At 46.5% G+C, this 22,550-nt stretch overlaps 1 protein-coding gene and 1 pseudogene across 1 annotated transcript in view; one reads left to right on the top strand and one right to left on the bottom strand.

The window, feature by feature from the left end:
• Positions 1-22,550, bottom strand: part of Trpm (transient receptor potential cation channel, subfamily M) — a 223,019-nt gene that overhangs the window by 91,950 nt on the left and 108,519 nt on the right. The window lies entirely within an intron of this gene.
• Positions 1,303-4,498, top strand: LOC149342862 (uncharacterized; annotated as a pseudogene).

The following is a 22,550-nucleotide window of genomic DNA, read 5'->3' as shown; positions in this document are numbered from 1 at the left end:
CAGTTGTCGCCCTAACGCACCTGAAAAGAACATGTTCGGGCACGTTAAAATCCGACGACAGTTTACAAAGCCTTGCATTGTTGCTCTTGGGGGAGCTACGTGTGTGTTGCTTGCTGCATCTGTACATGCATCTTTCATGCCGTTTGTGTTTACGGGTAGAGCTGCCAGCGCGGTTCGTTGCTCTGCAGCTTATACGTACTCAACAGCGCGGCGAGCTTCGTATGTGGTTTTCGTGTACTGCTGGAGGCATGGCCGATCAACTTGGCAAATTTTTCGCTTTGTAGTTTTCGTGTATGTTTACAACTGAAAAAAAAAAAAGCTAGTGGAAAGCTCAGCGAAAAAGGTTTCCCTCGTGACACCAATTCACAAAAAAGCAAACTAACATTTTTCTTTCTTCTCAGGCGACACATTCCTTATTCGTAATCCACATTATTCACGTTTCCGACTTTAAAGTAAGAGATGACAAGTTGGAAGACTATTTTCGTTAAAGTGATACCAGCGAACGCTCCGCTAGCACATCTGCATAGAACCGTACACAAGAGCAAATAATTTATCATTACTCTCAGAAGCACGGCGACCTCAGTGCAAACCTTTTCGCGCTGCAAGAAAATTGGTTTTTAGGAACGAAAATGGAGCAGTAACTGTCTCACGTATCTCGGTGGGCACCCGAACCGTGTCATAAAGGAGGGAGTGAGAGAAGAAAGAGAGAAAGAGGTGACGTAGTGGAGGGCTCCAGAATAATTTCGACCACCTGGGGATCTTTAGCGTGCACTGACATCGCACAGCATACGGGCTCCTTTTACGTTTCGCCTCCATCGAAACGCCACGGTCGGGTTCGAACCCGGATTCTTCGGCTCAGCCGAGCGCCTTAACCACTGAGCCACCGCAGCGGGTACCGCAAGAAATGGAAACAGATTCCTGTACACAATTCCTAAGTTGAGCGAATATATTCCTGCTGCATGTTTTGTTTTATGTTTGCTGTTCTGTTTTTAGTTCTCTCGTGATCACTTTTTTTCGTTCTTTTTGTTACAGTCACCGCCCATTCTATTTTTCTCGCATTATCAGCTTGCTGCTGTTTTTCTTGCATTCTCATCGGGTTAGGGCGAGCCTTCTCTGCGTTTCTTTTTCCACGTGCCGGTAGCTGTAGCCGTTAGGCCACTAACACTGAAGTGCTTGAATACCAAATGCGCTGCCCGCCCATCCTCTTCTTCATATCATCTCGTTTTTCTGCATCATTATTCCGGTTTCTTCACCACAGAATGAGGAACCTAGGTCATCCCTCCGCCAGAGTGACTCATTCTGCCTCCGGCCACGCTCGTGAAAGACGCAGGATGGCTGGCTCTTCGCGAGCTGTGATAACGGCCGATGCTGGCCGCGGAACATTGTTTTTGGACAGTTTGAAAAATTACACGACAGTACTGCCGCCTCTGCCTACCGGAGATGGACTGAAAACAATGGTTGTTCTTCACTGAGACACCATTGGAAGGCCTTACAGGATTGAGGATTTCCGCCAGCTGATGGAAGAAAACGGCGCCATCGAACAGGTGGGCATCGACCAAACTGCTTTCCAGCTCCTTATCGCGGTGCACAGCGGTAAAGCCAGTGAAAATAACCGCGTGCTCACAAGTTCTCCTGCACAGCGATTGTCGTCTGCTGGCTCTTCCCACTATCCCTACACAACCCCTGCCACGGTTGCTGAGTGCGGAAATTCTTGGCCGTACCGAGATAGCAGATACAGGTGAAACTAGACTGCATTTTTGGCCAGCATTATTGCATGATTGCGCAGACGCTGGAAAAGGGCTATCAAAACAAGCAAAACAAGACAAATTATTCGTTTAACCAAACAGAAGGCTCCTCGTTAGAGGTTGGTGTAAAGGCAGGCACTGTTTATTCAGGCACTTTCTACACCTTGCATGTGATGACGATTGAGTGCGCTTCACCGCACGTGCGTGCAAGTGCGCCCTCAGTACGTAGTCAGTAAGCCAAGAAAGGTCCATCAGAGTCAACAGTTCTAGCCATGCGTCGTGGTAATCAGCCATAAAGCAGGCACGAGGTCTATTTCGGCTTTGAGCCATTCGCATTCCCCCTTGACGGCTTGCCGGAGTTCGTCGGAGGTCGCATAGTGCAGACCCATTCTTGAGAGGTTGCTCTTCATTACTCCACAAACATTATCATATATGTTGAGGTGGGATCCTTGGGGCGGCCATGGCAGCGTCATGACGCCGACTTCCTATAGGTAAGCCTTCACATATCGTGAAGTATGAACAGGGGAACGGTCATGTTGAAGATAAAAAAAAAACGTCCCTTAAAGGACTATCAAGCACGTAAGGAAGGAGCTTGTGCTCAATAATTTCAATATATGCGTCCGAGCAGAAATCTCCGGGAATCCGATAGATGGGCCCGAGTCCTTCCTTGGTGACGACTCCCCAGACATCAACACTCCTGCGGCCACTTCCTTTCACGGCCTGGGTATAGCAATGGTTATACCTATACGAAAGCAAAAACAGCTGGTGTTAATATCTGGGAATAATACCACATTTTCGGTGCAATTTCATGTCAAAACTTAAGCGCTACACAAAAAAAAAAAGCTGTTCAGTTAATTTCTTGCGAAGACAGTAAGCGTTTTTGCTCATTTGTGAGTAACATGAAACTGAGCGGAAAGTCTACCCTGGGCATTCTTTACAATCACAAACTGTGCACTGCATACTTTGCGCGCGCTGGACGATGAACTCTTTGCTTTTGGTCCCACTAAGTACTGAATGTCGACTCGTCGGTGAATGCAACTTGACCCCAGTCGTCCACTGTACACTGGAGATGCTCGCGCACAAACAGCAGCCTTTCTGCTTTGCTGGCTGCCGAAAGCAATGGCTTCTGGGCCGCGCACCTGTTCGTGAGGCCTGCTTCACGAAGCTGTTTTCGCACAAGCTCGTCACTTGTGTTCAAGCCGACAATGCCCTTTATCTGGCCCGCAATCATGAAGAGATCCGCAGCAGCTAAAGCAACGATGGCCATATCTTGCTCTTGGGTTGTCTTGCATTTTAAACACCTGGCCGCGTCCCCAATGCGTCCTTCATCACGAAAGGCCTGAATAATCCTATTAACTCTTGCCTTCCTCACTCCAACTTCCCTAGATTTCTCCGCTGTTGCCAGTGCTACAATACTCAGCATCGTTTCTTACGGGATCCGTAGGGGCATTCTTCTTGCTCCTAGACAGCTAGTGGGACAATTTCGACTGCGCGACTGCAATTTATACACAACCGTAGCTGCGTTGTTGCTGAATGTGTCAGCGTAATGCATTTTGCGGCTGCGTAAAAGCTAGCGACATATCTTTATCGAGCTTTATAAAAGATTTGGCCACCCCGTCGTTCCCTACTCTTTTTCTTTCCCATGTCGCTGCTGTCACCAACCGGGGGTGAGAGGAATAACGCGGCCGGGGTTGTGTAGCCATAGTGGGAAGAGCCAGCAGACGACAATCGCTGTGTAGGAAAACTTGTGAGCACGCGGTTATTCTCGCTGGCTTTCCCGCTCCGCGCCGCGATAAGGCGCTGGCAAGCAGTTTGGTCGACGCTTGCGCGGTACTGTTGTCCGGGTGTACCAGATGTCGCACATCTGGTTAGTAGACTTCCTTAGTGACGAGGCCAAGAAAAAGCTGCTCGACGTCGGGCATATCACTGTTAAAGAGAAGGCTTGCGCAGTGTTTGACCCTGAGAGGCACGGAGTGCGGCTGAAGGTGCATTGGTGTCCCTTCAACGTGAGCGGCGAAACTCTGAGGCGAGCGTTCGCTGAGTAGGGCGAAGTAAAAGAAGTCTCGAGCGACAGATGGAAGACCGGCGGGTTAGAAAACGCTGACTCGACTACTCGAGCTGTGGGCTGCAAAGGTGCGAGCCTCGAGCGCTTACCCCATCAGATGCGCATCGGGAACGGGACAGTGTTAGTCGTCGTGCCTGGGCGTGCGCCGATATGTCTCCGCTGCCACAACACAGGCCACATTAGGCGCGACTGCAAGGTGTCAAAGTGTAGCCAGTGCCACGCATATGGCCACGAAGAGGCTGACTGCACGAAGTCGTACGCCCGCGCTGCTGGTCGAGGAACACTCGGCGGAAACAGTGAGCTGCATATGTACGAGGATCAAGCTGAGCAGGCCGCCTCCAGCCCAGTGGTCGAGACCCAAACGGCTGCATTGAAGTGCGACAATCAAGGAAGACGACATGCCACGCACTGCTGAATTAACGCTCAGCCCACCAGAGTCAGCATTCATGAACACGGTTACCGAGCCACCGCAGGATATTCCACGCCCCGCTGAAAAAGGCAACGGGAAATCTATGGAGGTCGACCTTGCTGCTGCTAAACGGCGCTATGAAGACATCGCTGAAATGAGACCGGTTCAAAGGCAACGTCCGTTACAAACCAGCAGGACGCCGGCGAGGTGAAAAAGCAGCGTGTCACCAGCGGGCAACGATCGTCGTCGCTCCCTCGCGACGACTACTCAAAGTCTTAATAATGGCGGGATGGCACTACACGGCGCGACGTTGTGCGTACAAAGGTAAGCGCCGTACTAGTGACCTAGCCTTGCTAAGCGATGGCGACATTTGAAAGACTCCTCGTCGTACCCACGCTTAATGTCAGAAGTCTCATCCAGGAGGAGACAACATCAGCTGTTACGACTCGTGACTGAGCAGGGATTGGATATTGTAGCTGTACAAGAGACGAAAATCGAGTCAAAACCAGACCGACAGTATGGTGCGTCCGTTCAGCAGTCGATACTATGTTTGCGTCTCTCATGTGGTCGGTATTTCGGCAGGGTGCATGCTTTCGATCCGCCAGTCATTGGGAGTGGTTGTGGAAAGAGTTCAGACGCGTTTTCGGTCGTTGTATTCTCTGTGACATCACATTTGCTGGTTTGTAACGACGCGTCATCTGTATTTACGCGCACACTAACGTGGAAGAGAGGCGAAAACTTTGAGACCGTTCGAAACTATTCTGATTCAGACCGGCTGGTCAGTGCGTAAGCATGGCACGCGACAGGGCCAGTACGACTCCCTATAGAGATGCGAGTACTGTCTGCTTCAGTGACGTAACTAATCGCTTTCATCTCGAAGATGTGGGCGATTGACTCGGGTGTCGTTCGGGCGTTCGTTTTACCCACTTTCAGAAAACGAGCCACGCACGTTTGGATCGGGCGTGCGTGTCTGTTGAACTGATATCATTCTGCGGCCAATACCTTGTACATCCAGTGCCGTTTAATGACAGTTGTCTTGTCTTCCATGTCGGGAAATGAAAAGGGTCGAAAAGAAAATTCGTGTGGCAAAACCTAAAACTAAATGAGAAGCTTCTGGAAGATATGTTTACAGAACGTGTAGCGTCGGCAATACGCGAACTACAAGTAGAGGACATTTAACCTCTTGGAGTGAAGTGGGAAAGATTTAAGCTGGCAGTGAAAATGACTGCTATTGAACGACCGTGCGATGTAAAGCAAAAACAAAGAGTGAAGGAAAATATCCTTAGAGGTGACTAGAGGTTTTTGACAGCGCAAGAGGGCAAGCAGCCAGGAGCATGCATCGAAGAAATTCGCTCCATTAAGCGGAAACTAGAGGCAATAGATACGGAGTGGTATCAAAGAGCGGTCGTGAGAGCGAGGGTACTGCGCCTGATAGCGGGCGAAATGCCCACAAAACATGCTGTCAGCTTGGAAAAGAGGAACGCCCACAAGAATGACGTATTGAAAATGAAGTGAAATGGTGTAATTTACTCGAATAAAGCTAATATAGAGAGGGCCCTTTTGAATACTAAAGCGGGTTATTCGGTTAAACCAAAGTAAGAACCGAAGGCTTTAAAACCCATTTTCTGTCTTTCATACCGAAGCTTATAAAGACGAGCCGCCGCGGTGTTTCAATGGTTATGGCGCTTGGCTGCTCACCCGAAAGACGCAGGTTCGATCATGGCAGACAGTTCTAAAACGACTGAAAAGCATGGCTGTACCAGGTCGAGTTGCAAGTTTTTTTTTTTTTAAGCTCCATACGAACACTCTTAAATTCAAGACGTATCTAGAAGAGAAGAGTTTTTTTGTACCTTGAGGAAATTATTCTTTCATACGCCAAAAGCCTTGAAGTATTGAACACGTTTTCTTAGACTATCGGGAAGCCTTTTTCTTTTGGGACATTCTACAACGCACAATTAAAAAAAACACTCACCGGTGGATGCTATTGTAATTAGATTTTTGGCCGTTGACAATGAATACGGGGTTCCTTTCGACATGATCATGATATTGGGCCTGCACAGTACTTGGCGATCCAGGGTGGCAGACACTGACGCGAGGTCGATCAGAAAGTATTTTCGTGAATCTGTTGGAAGAGTTACTGAAGGCCACAAAATACAAGACCCAGTACCTGAGTGGCTTCCGAGAATGGAAGCTTTGTTACACATGCGCGAATTTTAATCTGTTCATGTAACCCCAATTGCGAGTGACGTATTTTTAGCATGTGCGATGTGTTCTTCGCGTGGATTGGTTTGTAAGTGACATGCTGAAGTCGACAATGAAGAAAAAAAAAGCCAGAGTGACTCAATGGTCACGGCATTCTGCTGCTGCTGATCTCAAGGTCACGAGTTCGAATCCCGAAATGCAAAGGATCCCCATGTGCTGATTCATGTCAGTGCTCGTTAAACATCTCCAGGTGGCCGAAACTTCTCCGTAGTCCACAACGGCGCCTCTTTGTATAGCTCCTTTCCCTCAGAATCTCATTCCTCACTTTCTCCGCGTTGCGGTTGAGGCGACCACTGGGTGTTATTAGCTTTCTTTTCGTCATAGCCAAATTGTATATCTCCATTAATGATGATCCCAACTGCGCAGACAATGACAAATCTTCTTTCTACAAAACATTGGCCAGTGGATTCAGGATCTCTTCCATCCTTTTGCTCGAGTTTGGCTTTTCATGTTTTCTCGTCAGTCCTACCACGTGAACAGGAATATTTTGCGCTCAACGCTACTCTTAGAGTCAACACATACCACCAGCTTCTCACTTCCTTCCTCTCCTTTACAAAGTTTACTGTCAATACTCTCCGCAGGAATGACAACCACCCCGTACAAGAACAAGCGAGTCCTGCGGTGTGTATGGACGGATAGTGTAATATATACGCATTAGGGCATCCTGCCCAAGACAGCTTGCGGTGCTGATATATTATTTCTATTTATATTTTTTTGTAATACGTCCTGTGATCATCGCAACAGTGTGCAAGAAATGAGGGAAGAAGACTGGCATAAATAACTTTATGCCACGGTAAACTGGAACCATTAGTTAGAAGTACTCTTCGGCTGCAAGCAGAAGAGCGCGGACACCTTTAACAGATGCGCGCCGAAGTAGACAGCACATCGTCTTTCATCTCGACGCCGCTGTCATTACGCAGAGGCACTGATTGGGCTGCGTTCCGCTCGGCTTCCTGAATAAAGAGCTCGTCTCCGAGAGCGCTGACTCGGAAGAAGAGGCCGGGGATTCGCGGTTATTAATCAGAAGACGTTATCGATTCGGGGTCCGTCGTGGGACCGCGTCTTCACTGCTCCTCAGAGCGGGTGCTATACGTAACGCGTCCCTGGCGGTACGCTGCGGTCTCAACATACTGGTCTGTACGCAGTTAGCGATCGCAGTCTGTCTGTCTTTTTCTTCTAGGCCGTACTCATTTCAGGCTATCCGTAATATCTCTATTATATATTTTATGAGTATTCGGGTGACGTAGCTGATCCACGGAGCAGTGTCTCCAAGGGCCTCTCAGAGACATCCGCGAACGTCGAACTAATCATGCAGAACAAACACTGTGTACGCAACGCCTCATCTCTGCTTTCATCCTGGTCATTGACCCCGTAATCTGAGCGCATTGAGTTCGAGTTTATCCTTTTCAGAGTGCCCTTCCTGAGGCCGTGTACATCGCAATCATCTCTGAAAATGGTGTCGAAAAGTTGAAGTGTTTACATGTGCTGACACGGGCTTAAACGTCAGCACAATATGTAAAGTTGGGTTGAAAGACACAGTGTGTGTAGGGTGTCCATCACATGACCGATGGGTCATGTGATATTGCTGTGTGCACGACGCCCCCGAGATCTCTGAAGGGAATAGCTGGAACAGCTGGCACGCTGTAGAAGGCTGTTGAGTATTTGTCTTCAGCGGCATCTGTAAACACCTCGATTCCCAAAACATAGCAAGAATTGCAATCAACAGCGTTACCATATACAGCCACTGTAGGGCCGCTGGCTTCGCAAAGACTACTCGCATCCGCACTTTATTTTCAACGTAGTCCAAGCAGCTGTATAAGTGACGTTAAGCTGCGACTTCGAAAGAGCTGAGATGGAGAAATTTTTCATATCAAATTGCTTGGACTGAACTGTCACAGAGCGACGTTAAAACGGTTCCTGCGCCTCTACATACTTCAAGCCGACGCCCTGAAAGCATACAACCCTGTAAAGCTAGAGTTGGTTCCAAGTAGCCTGAGACCAAATTTACGAAGCTGTCCGCGCGTATGAACTGTTATACGGTCATTGTTACGGTCGCACTTGCTTATAGTCATTGTTTAGGTTCACACCCTTATTTTCCAGAGCACGGGAATCGGTCAACCGTGAGCCCTGATTCTTGCGTGATAACGGAGCTCGGAATCAAACATCCCATTAAGAGAGAGCAGCTCTAACTTCCACAGCACTTCATGCTTTTTTTTCGATACAGCACAGTTACTAACCCGAGCACTTGTGCCCTAGTGAAGAATGCGTAGGACGTAACGCTGCGATGTTCTCTATGATTCGGAGTTCGTAATTTCCGGCCGTCTCATGCAGTCGCAACGGTCATCCGGATTTTGCAATTGTGCGCTCCACTTTCGCTAAGCTTTGGGCGTCACTGTTTTCCTTGTACAGGAAAGAATATTGCCTCCGTCGAGGAAACCCCACCAAGCTCGATTGGTTTCGGGAACTCTATCGCTGTTCGCTACCGATTGGCCGCTTTACCTTTAGAGGGCTTCATTTCCTGTACCGGCAGACTGGCTTGTTTTTTTTCTCTCTCTCTCTCTCGCTCTTTCTCTTTCTCTCTTAGTTTACTCCGCGAACAGAAGCTAGATAAATTTCTCTCAAACCAATTTCTATCGACCTCGTTGCTTGGAAATAAATTGGAAACCAGCTCTGGCCAACGGCTCGTGATACTTAGCCTCTTGAGTTCGCAAGTGGCGTTGTTTTGCTGTGCGCGTTGGTGTTTTCGTCAGAGTTCTTTTCTTTTTTCGCGAAAGTTGCAAATCGCTTTTAGGATGGAGCCCCTTTAGTACGGAACATAACAAGTGGCCGCCGTACACAATAGCTTGGCAACTGGCAGTTGATAGTTCGACGTCGAGTCAATAATCCACTGAGATACCCAAGATCGGGCTCGGGGTGAAGAATAGGAAAGACTGGGTGAAAAAAAAGCTCAGGGGAGAATATAGGAATAGAAAGACATATAGTGCCTTCTGAATGAGCTTCTTGTTAGTTGTGACGTACGGTGGGGTAGGGTATGCAGTATGGTATGGTATTGTATGGTATGGTATGGTATGGTATGGTATGGTATGGTATGGTATGGTATGGTATGGTATGGTATGGTATGGTATGGTATGGTATGGTATGGTATGGTATGGTATTGTATTGTATTGTATTGTATTGTATTGTATTGTATTGTATGGTATGGTATGGTATGGTATGGTATGGTATGGTATGGTATGGTATGGTATGGTATGGTATGGTATGTTAGGTTAGGTTAAGTTAGGTTAGGTTAGGTTAGGTTAGGCTAGGCTAGGCTAGGCTAGGCTAGGCTAGGCTAGGCTAGGTTAGGCTAGGCTAGGCTAGGTTAGGCTAGGCTAGGCTAGGTTAGGCTAGGCTAGGCTAGGGGAGGGGAGGGTCTCTGCGCTGCTGACTGAGTGGCGCCGCCCGCTATAGAAACAACAGAAAGAATGCTGCCATTGTGGTTTAGCAGTCTAGCCTCACGGGCAATGGATGCGCCCGCCACACCAGCAAGAACCGTCAGTGGACGCTCCAGAATCTTTTCGGACAATACGTCAGCGCTCTTCGGACCGATACATTCGGTTCCTTTTAAAGCACAGCTCTTTAGCGCCAATTCGTCGGTTGTGCCGTTTCGCCGCCGTCGGTGTAACCTAGCCAAACCATAAATAAATAAAAACAAAGGTTCCTGTCACTTTAACGCTGTCATCCAGAGTCAGCTACTTACGATTTCATTAAACTCGCTCTCAGGCACAGCCCTTTCACTGCCATCGTGGTTCGGTATCACTACAGTTGCTTTTGTGGTCGTTCACAATTATTATTAGCGTTAGCATTTTATATAACCCAGCAATTCTGGACAAGATCATTTTTTTAACGAGAAATAGTTTTTGAAAACATTTTTTTCTTATGTTGTAAGATTTCGCTACAACAGACAATATATCCGCAGTTCTCCCATCGCAAGGTTTACATTTTTTTTTTTTTTTGCTGTTCCCCATTGAATTTCTATGGCAGTCTTAACTACTCAATACGGGCGATGGAAAAACTTTGAAAGAAAGGTTTTGCTACGCATTAGAAGAATGCACCATTAACTTTCATATTTACGTACAGTACCTTACAATATTCCAATTTTTTGTCCAATAAAGCTGGACTGGATGAGAACAAATAACACTACAGACCAGTACTCCGGTAACACTTTCGGTATCTTAACAGTAAATGTTTCTATCACAACGTCTATATCGAAGCAATAGACTTCAGACTTCAAATGCCATCCTATTATAGAAATATGAGGTTTCTTCGCTCGTAATCATATTTGCTTGCTTTCGTCGGCCTTCTATTCAGTAGCAGGCAGATTATCTTCTACAGGAGAGCTAAAAGCATTCGCCTTAAAAGCAGCCCAATAAAATTTCGGGTTGTTCGTCGTCAAAACTCCCCGACACCACACCGCTCTAATTGCGTCTAAAATATTCCCTCAGCGTGCCTAATCTCTAGGTAAACTGTAATATGGAGCGACCTTTGGGAAATGCAGTGACTGCACTAGCGCGGATTCGGAATCCACTCTCTGAATTATCATTTCGCAGCCGCTGTCTAGGACTGCAGTTCCCAAAAAAGCACAAACCATCTTCACCGCCGCTTACGAAAGAAAAGGCCGACGCACAAAGTGTAGGTGGCCAGCTCGTCGTGTTCTGCGAGAAAGCCGGGCAGACTCGTCGAGTTGTTAATTGAAATCCATCGAGCTTATATAAACAGGATTTTGAAAGCACCGCATGACGAATCTCCGAGGCAATTACATGTGCTGTTGGAATAAACTTCTACGCGCCAGACCCGAACCATCTCATTATGCATGCGCCGGAGAGAGCTAGTCATTGCACTTAGACGCCATTTGCTCGCAACAAAACAGTATAACCAGGTAAGGTTCGCGAGTTTGCCTTCGAATGACCTTTCCTGCTCTCCCTCTTTCTGCAGGGCCCGTCCCCATATCTGCAGTGTGCAGACGTGTGGTGTGCGCTTCTTCATATTAAATGTCAATAAGGTATTTCTCAACACACGTTTTATCACTAAGGTGGTAGACCCGCTGCGGTGGCTCAGTGGTTACGGCGCTCGGCTGCTGACCCGAAACACGCGGGTTCGATCGCGGCCGCGGCGGCCGAATTTCGATGGAGGCGAAATTCTAGAGGCCCGTGTGCTGTGCGGTGTCAGTGCACGCTAAAGAACCCCAGGCGGTCGAAATTTCCAGAGCCCTTCACTACGGCATCCCTCATAGCCTGAGTCGCTTTGGGGCGTTAAACCCCAATAAACCAATAAACCGAACTAAGGTGGTAGAGGCCATATTATTACATTAGAAGCTCGAGCAGAAGATGGTTGATGGTTTGTAGGGTTTAACGTCCCAAAGAGACTCAGATGATGAGGGACACCGTAGTGGAGGGCTCTGGATAGTTTCGTCCACATGGGCTTCTTTAACGTGCACTGACATCGCACAGTACACTGGCCTTAGCATTTCCTCTCCATTGAAATGTGACCGCAGCGACACGGATCGAACCCGCGTCTTTCGGGTCAGCAGCCGAGCGCCATAACCACTGAGCCACTGCGGCGGCCAGAGCAGAATATCATGGACCCAGCAAGCATGCATTCGGTCATGCAGCATTTCTGTCTCAATATTTCCTCTTTCTTGATTTTCCTCCCTCTTTCTCTTCTTTAAGTAGTTGTGAATCTACACCCCTTGCTGGTGCTGCGACCTTCTCAGGTTCACGGGTTCGATCCCGGCCACAGTGGTAAAATTTCGAAGTGAAATGCTCGTCTTAGTGCCCAAAAGTTTGTGTGTTTTTTTTCCCCCTAAGGGAGCTACTTTAAGCTCTTCTTCTACTCCTCTGGTCGTGTTAAATTGGAACTTACTGCATCAGTACCATTTTTTCCTGATTTTTTTTTAGATAAATGTTTCGGTAGAGTTTCTTCCGGCTTTCTGATTGCACGTCTTTTTCTGTACTGAAGTAGCAGTCAAGCGCGCTTTTTTTTAACGGAATCAAATACGCCACTGCAAATAGATCTTGCTTCATCAGAGTGGTCTCAATTACATTACGTTTCCTTCGACTTTGATCTATATTTCTTTCTTTATTCCTGTCCTTCTGTCTTTTTTTTCTTTCCTTTTATTTTTCTTGCATTTAACTCTTTTGCGCACCTGCACACAGGTTTGATTGCCCATATCTGCAAAGCTAGTGAAAGGTCCAAATAGAAACAGATATAGAAAATGGCGGAGCAGGTTTATATAAAGAGCAAATATTAGGACCTAGTTATGTAAGTGAGTTATATAAGGAGCTGCAAAGACCCCCACAATAAGCCGTTTTGTTTACGCCGAAAGTTTTCGTTAACAATTTCATGCAACTCGCCGAAAGTAACGCTCACGCAATACCGAACCTCATGATTTAGTTTTCTCATGTTTTCCCGCATGCACAGTGGTCAAAGCGACGATTAAAAGAGCGGCGTCTAGGCGTGAAAAGTAATGTACCGGGCAACCTGTAGGCATGTGTGCTTCCTTGGTTCAATTCACATCTTTTATGTGCTTACTATTGACTTCTCTTGGTTCTTCATACTCTTTGCAGGCTTTTGCGGCGTTACAACTTCACTGACGCTGTTAAAATTAAAGTACGACTGGTACGCTCGCTATTCTTCGTCTTCCGTAATTTTCTCTGTGCTATCAACGCTCAGCCACACGTTTCTTTGCTTTTTTGCTTTAGTTTTAAAGTGGCTTTCTTCCTGTTGTGGCTCAGGGTGCCTCCTTATTGATGTCAAGCGTTTTGGGGCAGGTCTTTCTCCTGAAGCAAGTAGTGCCCTCTATTTTCACCTTCACCTCGAACATGTGCCGTTCTCTCTAAGGTGAGAAGACGTACCGTCTGTTGCAAAAGTTGCACCCGTTGCCGAAACGGGTGGATGAAACAACCCGGTTCTCTTTTCTGCATAAAAAAATTATAGAAGAACCACAATAGAGCCGCGCACAGCTGCCAGGAGTGAAGGTATCCTCATCGGCTAGATCTGCGTAGGTGTTTTTGGCAGCGGATTTCTTATTCCTCGCGCAGGGCTTGTCAGCTGCACCTGCTACCACGCCCTCTTGTCACATGGTGCGCTTCTCCCCGGCCGTACAAGAATGCGAGCTCTCTTCTCCTTGTCCACGCAAATGCCGGAGTTCAGTTTTGTATTGCACACCATTGTGGGCTCACTTTCTGCGTAGGCTTAAAGTATAAACGAGCCGAACTGCAAAAAAAAAAAAAGAAAACATCATGATAAGGATATGATGTCCTCCAGTTGCGCAGCAGAAGTGATGGGATGGTGCAAAAGATGGCGATTAGAACACAAGTGGGAAAAAAAAGATGCCCAGACTTAGCTTGGTTAAGCCAGAATGCGTTGCATATTGCGCGGTCTTTTTGCGCGAGGTATTGCTTGGCGGCACTCGATTTTCTGAGCAGCTTTTCCTCCGTGACGTATGGATGGATGGATGGATAGATGGATGGATAGGAGCGCCCCCTTTGAAACGGGGCGGTGGCAACCGCCACCATGCTCAGCTTTCTTTTTTTTCCTTTTTTTTTGTTTTTTTTTTATATTTTTTTCCTTTTCTTGTTCTTTCTTTCTTTTATTTTTTTCTTGTTTACTGTGTTTGCAATTCTCACCAAGAATCGCCATCATCTTTACCTACGGTTTTTCCTCCGGCTGTCGTGACGTCACGTCACGTGGTATGGTGGCTGCCCGGCCGCGCCCAAGGGCTGAACTGAGTGATTGCAATATGCTACGCATAAAAAAAAAAAGTTGTAGCGTTCTAACGTATATGGTTAAACCGAGTAGACGTGCGAAAGCATGTGTTTAGCCTGGTTGGCTCATGGTTTTGCTTTGCTGGGTCGTCGACACATCACGTGACGATATTAGTTCGATAATAGTATTAGTTGACGAAGACGACGAGGTGCAATGCACAGTGCGAGAATGCGTTGCAGTTTAGCACGAGGCATGATCGGCTGCGGTGATAGCATGGTACGCACTCGCTTTAAAACATCATGACCGATGAGCCCAAAGTAGGCAGAACGATACAGTGCGGGCGGGAAGAGCGTCGTTATCAAATCCCTCTATAGATTTTTGCGCGACACAGAATATAAGTACTCATTTGAAAACCGAACTGTAAAAAAACGCACGAAGGCATAAACTTCCTGCACAAAGTCTAGTAAACGGGGGCGTTTAGTAAAATTGGAAGAAACTACTAAGTTCGGAAGCAGAGTCATGAAGTTAACGCGCAAAAATGCTTTAATAATCGGATGGAAACAATCACGAAAAAAGAAGAAACGGGCAACCAACTGTTTCTCATACAGGTGCTCCAGGCCCAGTCCTCCTGCACGAACAGGTCAATTTCTCCTTGCACCCAAACATTTTTCTATAAATTACACACCGCAACTCTACCTGTCAACACGTGACCTGTCAACACGTGACCTGTCAACACGTGACCTGTCAACACGTGACCTGTCAGCACGTGACCTGTCAGCACGTGACCTGTCAACACGTGACCTGCCAAAACGTGGCCTGTCAACACGTGACCTATCAACACGTTACCTGTCAACACGTGGCTCGGTAGGAAAAACATTTTTGTGTCTTCTGTAAACTGCCGCTTGTGCAATAGGCATGAAACAATTGAACATTGTTTTATATACTTCAAAGACGCGATTTTGGTTTGGTTTGGTTTATGGGGTTTAACGTCCCAAAGCAGCTCAGGCTATGAGAGGCGCCGTAGTGAAGGGCGCCGGAAATTTCGATCACCCGGGGTTCTTTAGCGTGCACTGACATCGCACAGTACACGGGCCTCTAGAATTCCGCCTCCATGGAAATTCGACCGCCGCGACCGAGATCGAACCCGCGTCTTTTAGGTCAGCAGCCGAGCACCACAACCACTGGGCCACCGCGGCGGCCTTCAAAGACGCGATTTTGTTTTGCGATGTGTTGCAGAGGACGCTACAGAAAGATTTTCTCCGAAATGCCTATAGTGCGCGCTACCTTGTTGTTTCAAAACCTGACTCCAAACCCTATGATATGATGCTTCGGATTGGACTTCATAGCCTTTGGAAAACGTGCATGCAAGACCGCAACATTGAACCTGTTGTTTCGCCCAGAATTCATTTTAGCCGAATGTTGCTGCAGGTAACGGACATTTACAAAGAGTTGGACTTTTTACCGGATTGGTTTCCTCTTCTGATATGCGGTATCTCCTTGCCGGTCTTTTAGTTCTGTTATGTTTTCTATCATGTCTGTGCCACGTAGCGCCTACCTAGGTGCTCTGTAAATAGTTTCTTTATATACATGTATATGTGTATATATCCCTTCTGTACATAACCATGCAGAATAAATATCATGAAAGAAAATGAAAAAAACTTCTAATAGCATAGTGTTCTCGTCTGCAGGCAAGCGAAGCTGATCTGTTAGTGCCGGCTAGTTGCAAACCCAGAAGCGGCAATCTTGGTGTTATTTATTTATTTATTTATTTATTTATTTATTTATTTATTTATTTATTTATTTATTTATTTATTTATTTATTTATTTATTTATTTATTTATTTATTTATTTATTTATTTATTTATTTATTTATTTATTTATTTATTTATTTATTTATTTATTTACTCGCGCAAGACCTTACTCACAAGCCAACATACATCGCGAGGTCTTGCTCGGGGTTTGCCCATCGAAATAGTGTTTTCAAACTAAAACAGAACGTGTCTCGTATCCTAGAAATCTCTTCAATATTTTTTTTTTCTGTCAATTTCAAGCTACCCATCCGAAGTGCGGTACGCAATTAACGAAGCAGAATTGAAAGTGGCGTTTCTGTAAGGGTAGGGCGCCTGCTTCCAGCTTGACCGTAACCAAAGCTCTGCTCGATGAAGCACCCTTTTAAACTGCCCCTCTGGCCGCCTATGTCCGTGTCCATACGAAAGGGCCTCTGAATAAGAACTGACAGCGCGTAGACGATCGATAGAAGAGTAGCCCAAGCGTGACTGCTCTCCTTATTACGTGAAGGCGAGCGGAGTTCGCGAGAATGCGTTGCTTCCTCATCAGTATGGCCCGGGGCAGGGCCTGAGAGGTCTCTTGAGGCGAGGAGACAGCCGAACACCACCTCCTATTTCCACACGACCGGGTTCATTCTGCGAAGAGCTCTGTTCTCCATCGCCTCATAGGCAGACCGGACAACAATCGGCCGCTGTCCGAAAAGAATAGCACCGGACGCTGGCCTCTCACCAATCAATGAAGCGTGGAGGAACAATGGCATGCCCCGCGTATATCAGATTCGCAAAACTTGTATTCACACGAATCGAACTATTTGACGCATATTTCCGGTGCTGTGGCGATGAATGGTTTTGCGCATTCCAGCAGCCTTTTACCCCTTTTTTCGACGCCTTATTCTTCGCGTCCGAATCAGCATAGCTTCTTACGCTAGTTACCGCTGGGATTCTTTGTTTCTATTTAATTCAAACGTGAAGATTCTCGGAGTGGCCAGAACGTCCGCAGGTTTTTCGTTAAGAGTAATTCTCGGGGGATATAGAGCAAAAGGTTTTCAGGTATAGAACAAAGGGCAGCTGCAGGATGTACGAAGCACATACGATTTATGGGGCTGAAAGAAATGAAATAAAAAAATAACAATAGTAAGAGGTCAGAACAACAGTAATTGTTGGCAATAAAGATAATATTTGGTCGTAAATATAAGTGAAATATAAAAGTGGCCTAGCTAAATATGTTCTTGGAAGGAAACAGACCTTTGCTATTAATGCAAGCAGTCTAAATAAAGAAAGAAAAAAAAGAAAACAGCAGAAAAGAGTGAATAAATTTGGCTATCAAAGTGCACTAATTCTCGTAGATGGCCCTTCAAAAGTTCTCAGGCAGCTGAATTTGTTACGAGAGCGGTTAGTAAGAGGACCGGTGCCGGTTCTTTCTCTTCGTCTTCTCTTGGCTGACACGACTAAATTGTGCGTCACAGATTTGCAGATACTGTCCAGTTTGTCCGCGCAATATCTCTGAGAGGTCGCAAGGTGTTTATAATGTGCCGCAATGGTAGAGATTTCTCGTTTTAACTGCAACGTTTTCTGAGATGCTAGTGTATTTTTCTAGTCATTGACTTCTGCCTAAAAAACTAGCGAAACTTTTATAAAATCAAGAGCACGCAAAGTGTGAGTAGAACGACAGTGCTCGGCGTGGGGACTGTTCGAGTCATGCGCAAAGAAACTGTGGAAGCCATAGTAAGTACATCGCAGAGCTGTCTAGTAATCGTATAAAGCGCAATTTTTTTTTTAAGTGCAAATGTATCAGGAATACAACTGACAGCGTTGTGAGCAAGCAAAGTTCGACTGTGCAGAGGGTAAACATTTTTGCACCACAGTCTTTAGTGCGTTGAGGGAAACATCGCTTGATGTATTTTGTTTTCTTGCGGCTTTCAAAATCAAAGTATTTGTTCGAATCGCGTCTACAATGGAGGTTTTCGCCGAAAGCATTTCCGCGTGATGCCCTTTCACCATGCCTGGACAAGGCAAATACTAAACAGGAGCATTCGCGCGCCGACTTTTCCGCTCGGACGCTTCACAGGCACCGTGGGTGACGAAGAATGGAAAAGAGAAACCTCTCCTTCCATTTTTTTTTTTTTCATTCGGTGCGCATCTCTTTCACGCAGCCTGCTCTCCGACCTACCTGCATGTCCCTCAGCGACGTCTTGATCAGCCCGTCGCAGCGGAGTATTGCCTACTCCAGCTTTTTAACTTAACTTCTTCCACAGCGCAAGTGATCTAACCTTCAAGCTGTACAGATCGACTGTGTCGCGATAGGCGAACAATTCTATCGGCGAGTGGCGCACAGCGGGTGTGCCCTGACCACTGGCCTCTTTAGTCTGCAGAAACCTCTCCGTGATACGCTTTTACGACGTCATCCCTGACTCTATTCTTACTATTTGTTTTCACTTTCTTTTTTCCTTTCAACTTCTGCTTTGAAGGTATTCTCGACGTCTCGGTGACCTCTCCACTTTTATAGCTCTCTTTCTTGTTTCTTTAGCGTAGTTCTCTTTTCCTGTCTACGGTTTTCTTTCTAGCAATGCAGAAAGTTGGGCGAGTTGGTAATACATGCTGAACTTAGCAAAGCGCAATAAAAAGACAGGGACAAGAAGAAGAAGAAGCACGCAGGACAAACGCTTGACATCAACTGTTCTTTCTGTTCTTTGGAAGCCGCTCGCTAAAGTTTCCAAGCGAAAAGAATAGTGCCCCCTTTTTAGTCGCCGTTAAAAGTTTACTTCGTCCTCACCCGCTTTTTGGTACGTCTTCAATGCCTCCACATTTAAAGATAATAACGACGCTACAACAAAAAAAAAGACTAATTTAGACACCACTTCCTCTAAATAAGGAAGTATGCCTTGAAAAGAGAAGGCGTTTATTGCGAGCAGTACAATAAAAAAAAAAATGGAAATTAGTGCTCTCAAAGTCAAAAGTGATAAGAAATAAGGCACGCCTGCTGTACGATTTGGCAGCAGTCGTTTTGAGTCGTACAGAAACGGCCGCGACCCTTTGCCACTAGATGTCCCTACGAAGCCCACTGATTCGCTCGCCTTTTAGACGAGCGGCGATGTCAGAGCCACAATGTGGCAGAGTCGTCGCATGTGAGCAGGCCTAATGGTTCTTCGGGGGATGACAATGGCGGTCGTTATCGTGAAGCGCTGGAAAAGACCGCGGCGGCGGCGTCGGTGGCAAATACGTGTGCACACAAAGACGCCGCGCGAACGGCCGACGGCCGAGAGAGTACCGCGGTCATCTCCGCAGCTGTTCGCGACGACGCGATACCGTAGATAGCGTCTGGTCCCCGAGGGGCTCGTCGCGTCAGCGCTAAGCAAAAGATAAACAGAGCGGGTGATCAGTGGCACGTAGACGAGTGCGCTGTTAGGCTCAGGAAATAATAAATCGCGTTGCAGAACCTTGGTTTTTGGACGCAAAGTGCGCGCTCTGGGACCGATGTTGAGAGCGTCTGAAGAGGGCAGAAGATGAAAAGGTTGCCAGCTTAATGAGAAGAGATTCTTTCCGCGCACATTACGTACGGCAAACAGACACACACACAAGGCCGCACGCACTCGCAAAAACAGAAGGCTCTTGAAGTGATAAAAACGCAGAAATCGATAGAGGAAGCAGTGATCGCTTTTACTTCAGTGTAAAAGCACTATGCCGGCATATTCTGCGAATCCGCAACGTTTAACTACGTAAGCCGTGCAGGTACGTTAATATGGGTAATTGTCCTATGCCCATAGAGACGACTACGGAGAGAATTGATGGCAGACGTTTTACACGCACACACACGCACGCGCACGCACGCACGTGCACGCACACACGCACGTGCGCAGGTGCACACGTGCACACACAGACACGCTCACACGCACATACACACGCGCGCGCACACACAAATACACACGCACACGCACGCGAAGCGCACAAAGCCAGCTACTTTGATTTTTGCATTCTGTAAGAAGTTCGCCGCACGGGCCGTCACAGCCCCATGGTCACCAGTCCACGATAGAAATTAAGACCAAAAAAAAAAGTCTACTTCATTTCATCGATACTAAGCCAGAAGCCCATCGAAACAAGCCACTAGACCTCCCTTAGGTTACAGTGTATACTTCTGATGCTGAAACTTTGAAAACGGGAGTACTTAAGCACTAGAGAAACTAAAACTTTGCTTCTAGAGGCAAAAATACAGTCGCATATAATTGCCGTAGACCTCCGCTCATGTCAGTTTAGAGTGACGTTAGCCATGAAGACGGCAAAAAACTGCATTTCGAGCGTACGACACATTACACCTGAGAGGCCTCACAAATTTTTGTAAGCAATTCAAGTTTTGGTAGCCATTATTCCTTTCTGAAGCGCCATTAAAATACAATTCCTTGCTGCAGAAGCAATGCTAATAATATTGTGAATAAAGATCAGTTTATGCAGCAAGAGTTATGCGAAAATACCTAAAACGAAGTGAACATGGGAGGGAGAGCCTCAGGGTGTTCAGCCAACGTTTCGACAAGAGTACTTGCCTTCGTTTTCTTGAGGACAAGTGCTCTTGTCGAAACGTTAGCTGAACACCCTGAGGCTCCCTCCTCTCTTGTTCACTTTGTTTGTGTTGTAAAGAAACCATCTTCCCCTCATCTTCCTACCGTGCATTCGAAAATATCTAATTTATGTGCTCCAGCTTTAGGAGTTTTGCCTCAATAAACGGAGAATAAGAAGACGTGCTGCTACACGTGGAACTTAAATTACTCTTTCTTGTTGAGCAAATTAGTGAGGTCTGACATGGTTCTTCGTTTCTACTCAAACTCATTAGTCTTTTAGATCTTGAGAACCTCACAAGTGCTCGTTAAGCATAAATTGTTTGCCGAAAGTCTTTCAGTTGATTAGCAATTTAACGGTTAAAGCCTCTCGCGAGATTTCTTCCCTCTGAAATATCACAAAAGGGTAAAATACATGTCGGGGCAACTTTTAATTAGTTTTTTTTTTTGGCTGTCAGTGTATGTATTAGTACATATCACACCCTCATACACAATATAATAACTTTTTTTAATGTTTCTAGGCTGCTGTGCCCACTGTTAGCATAGGTTTCCTCCTTTGAGTGTGGCGCAACGAGGAAGTTTATTCGGAACACTAACTATGTTCTCTTGTAGGCGAGCCATACAGTCATCATTATGTGGCTGCGCATACCATAATCGGCATGTTCTCGGAATATTAAGTTGAAAAAGAACCAGTCTCTCTTAGTTCCTGAATAGCCTCAACCGTCATTTTCAGACGCTACGCCCGCTTCCACCGGCTTGAAGGAATGTCCGAAGGAGGAAGTACAAGAGCACAGTCATCCGTGTCTTCCGTATGAAATCTCCGTGGACTGCGCCTCGTTAAAGTAATGAGGCCCGGCTCACTCAGAACTCTTCAGAAAAAGACAGGTTGGCCGCTGCAAGAGGAGCAGCCTGCCTCGTGGCTGCGCCCGAGGAAAGGGAAAACCCCACAAGGGAGCCCGCGTTACTAGCCTCATCTCCAAATGGGCTCCGCATGAGCACACCTATGCAGGATTAGCTATACACGCTGGAAACACCGCTGTCTTGAAGCGCTAGCCAGAACTGCATTGAATCTGTGGCAGTGAAAGGTTTTATGTGAGTTCCAGTTTTTCTTGTAGACGTCTAAGACAACAAACCGGGCGGAATGAGCCTTAAGTTGAGTTTCATTGTTTCCCCATGCGCTAAATTACGTATAGAAGACGCCGTGCGCTTAGTTTGTCCAAATTAAATAGAAAATGAGTCTCTTGCAGACGATTAATTTCGATAAGCAGACTTAAGTTTACCATAAAGATGGCAAAGCAAGTTTTGGAGACGTCTAAGACAACAAACCGGATGGAATGAGCCTTAAGTTGAGTGTCATTTTTCCCCATGCGCCAAATTACGTTAGAAGACGCCATGCACATAGTGTGCCTCAGTGGAACAGAAAATGAGTCTGCGCAGACGATTAATTGCGATTATAAGACTTAAGTTTAATATAAAGATGGCAAAGCAAGTTTTGGAGACGTCGAAGACAACAAACCGGACGGAATGAGCCTTAAGTTGAGTATCATTGTTGGGCTATGCGCCATATTACGTCTAGAAGACGCCTTGTGCATAGTTTGCCTCAATGAAATCGAAAATGAGTCTGAGCAGACGATGAATTACGGTGAGCAGACTTAAGCTTAGCATAAAGATGGCAAATCAAGAACAACCTCTATGTTTAGCTTAGAACAGCACCGTCTGCAAATATAAAGTCTCGTTTTTATTTCCAAACTCACACAATATTTGCGAAAGAATTCGTTCCAGGCCTCGGCTGCCACGTTGCTATGGCGGCGAAATGCAACAGCGCTGATTTCCCGAAATTTTGGTGCACGCTTGAAAAGACAAGAAATTATGTCTCTAAGTAGAGAGTCTCGCACCTTAATTGCGTGCGTGCTCTTAGTGTAGAACCTGCTGGCTGTCTAAGCAGCGCTTAGAAGCAGCACGGTTGCAAAGTGATCTCCTTGATTTCGT

The sequence above is a fragment of the Amblyomma mixtum genome, chromosome 5 (assembly GCF_055824585.1).
Source record: "Amblyomma mixtum isolate Tamu chromosome 5, ASM5582458v1, whole genome shotgun sequence".
Classification (NCBI taxonomy): Eukaryota; Metazoa; Arthropoda; class Arachnida; order Ixodida; family Ixodidae; genus Amblyomma; species Amblyomma mixtum.
Note: the sequence above shows the minus strand (reverse complement) of the source record. Positions and strands in the feature narration are given on the sequence as shown.